Below are 2,500 nucleotides of genomic sequence, written 5' to 3'. Positions count from 1 at the left end.
ATTCAACAGCAAACAAGGCACAGGACTTTCACATTATAAACAACCTTTTTGTTAACCAAATCAACATCTTAAACAGATTTTTCAAGTAACTAAAAAATGAAATCAAATGTTCTTCTTTACACCTTGGTGTTAAAAAATGGTATGATTTATGCAGATTATGGCACTGTACACAGATTTATTAAAAACGGACAAAAGCTACAATGTACAAGCTCCATTTGTACGCTGCATTAGCACTGCTGGAGGATGCTGTATAACTACAGTTTATACACCTTCAATGTAACTAGTTTACTACACCTTCAATATTCACTCAGAGAATTTACCTTTACAAAAAAATGATACAAAAAAAATTGTGACATTTAGTGTGATTTAGTGAACTGTAAGGTGAATGAAAATAATAGAACAATGTAAGGCCTTGAGAGCAAACTGACCCGAGTGTGTCTTTTAAAAATGCTACAGCATCAGAAAGTCTACCACAACTTTAAATGTCCTGTCACATAAAATAACAAACATAATATACTGTACATTAACTGTCCCATAAGACTGGATAATCCAGGTCACCATGTTAAACCCGGGGCCTTAGACCAGGAGTCAATCAGTATTTGTCCCAAAATTTGGCCAGGTTTAAAATAAACTTAAAAAGCCCAGGTCACATTACCCACATCATTCTGCAGCAGCCACTCAAACCTCTTTTAGAACACAAGACAAACACTCAAACCTCTTTTAGAACACAAGACAAACACTCAAACCTCTTTTAGAACACAAGAAAACACTCAAACCTCTTTTAGAACACAAGAAAACACTCAAACCTCTTTTAGAATACAAGACAAACATTCAAACCTCTTTTAGAACACAAGACAACACTCAATCCTCTTTTAAAACATGATACAGGTGCAGACTGAAAACTGATATTGTGCTGTGTAAATACAAGAAACAAAATATTGTATTCTGTTTCATAAAAATGAAAATAAATGTTCTTAGTTGCTTTGCAACAGCAAAGAAACCCACACATGAAGGAGTGTAAATGGAGGAGTACCCACAATGCAATGCCCAAATATCAATACCACCATCAATAGCCCAACGTCCAGATCCTGATATCCATATCACCATCAAGACTGTAATGTCAATATCACCATCAATCTTTCAACATAGATGCCAATATGAAAACGCTAATAGTGCTTAACATGGAAATGATTTACGACTACATCCCTGGCTGATCTTCAGCGCTCTTAATCGCAGATCTTAAATTCTCCCACAGAAGCCTCTTACGGTGGAGGGGGAGATTCGACAGGAGGGTGAACGAGTGGCAGAGCCCTCCCAGTGCTTCGCAACACTACAACATGTGTAATAACACTTATTATTCAGTTTATTATTATTATTGGGATGTCTTAATTAGGGCCTGTTTCTGCAGCTGCAGTAGTGATGGTCTGGGTCTTACTTCACTGTTTATGGGGGTCCTAGTGGACATTATACAAAATAAACAAAGCTTTTATCAATGCAAGCTGTTTATGAAACCATTTCAGATGCAGTCCAGCAAACTGTCTGTTTCCATCTGTCCCTTACACACGGTCCCTGCATCAGTCTGTGAGTGGCAGCCTCTCTCCTGCCTTCTTTAAGCAGCTAATCACCATGGCTAACATCCTTTAGCGCTAACTTCCTTTAGCGCTGTCGCGTCCATCCGCAGTGCGCTAGCATAGCGCTAACAGCACACTACCAGTGGCCCGTAAACAAGTGCTTTATGATTGCTTTGTCGGACATTTTACAATATTTACACCCCAATCCCCATCTACAGCTCAGTAAAATACCACCCCCTCTCCCCTTCACACAGGTAACAACTGCAAGTGTTTGACAACTTGCATATAACTACACAATTTTACATAACTAGAACTGTCCAAATGATAAACCATAAATTATTACTCTCATTACTGGTTAATAATCTACAAATCATACTGTATATCAAAACATAAAACAATATTAAAAATAAAACTACAAAAATATTAAACATAAAATGTTGTGTGCATATACACAAAGCAAATGAAAAAGTAACCTCAGCAGTGGCACATACCTGTGAACAGAGTGAATCTACTCAGTGCAAATACACAGCAGAGAGGCCTGGTCAACCACAGACACAGACACAGACACACAGGGACACAGAGACAGAGACAGGGACACAGACACAGAGACACAGAGACAGGGACACAGAGACAGGGACACAGACACACAGGGACAGGGACACATAGACAGACACACAGACACACAGACACACAGACACACAGAGACAGGGACACAGAGACACAGAGAGACACAGAGACAGACACACAGACACACAGACACAGAGAGACACAGAGACAGGGACACAGAGACACAGACACACAGACACAGGGATAGACACAGCCCTTTCCTCCTCAGTAAAACCCTCTCAGGTTATAATTCTCAGTGCTTGCAGTAGTCATAGTAGTAACAGCAGACACAGATCCTAAATTAATAAGGAGTATATCAATAG

The 2,500-nt window shown here is 39.4% G+C and overlaps 1 long non-coding RNA gene across 1 annotated transcript in view; it reads right to left on the bottom strand.

Annotated features, from left to right (window-relative positions):
- Positions 1-2,234, bottom strand: part of LOC133127984 (uncharacterized) — a 2,753-nt gene extending 519 nt beyond the window's left edge. The window contains exons 1-2 of the long non-coding RNA XR_009708693.1: positions 807-2,234; positions 1-746 (exon numbers count right to left, since the gene is read on the bottom strand). The exon at positions 1-746 is cut by the window's left edge and continues 519 nt beyond it. This is a non-coding gene — a long non-coding RNA (uncharacterized LOC133127984). The remainder of the gene's footprint in view (positions 747-806) is intronic.
- Between the last annotated feature and the right edge of the window lie 266 nt (positions 2,235-2,500).

The sequence above is a fragment of the Conger conger genome, chromosome 5, assembly GCF_963514075.1.
Source record: "Conger conger chromosome 5, fConCon1.1, whole genome shotgun sequence".
NCBI classification, from domain to species: Eukaryota; Metazoa; Chordata; class Actinopteri; order Anguilliformes; family Congridae; genus Conger; species Conger conger.
The sequence above is the reverse complement of the archived record's forward strand: the minus strand, read 5'-3'. Positions and strand labels throughout refer to the sequence as shown.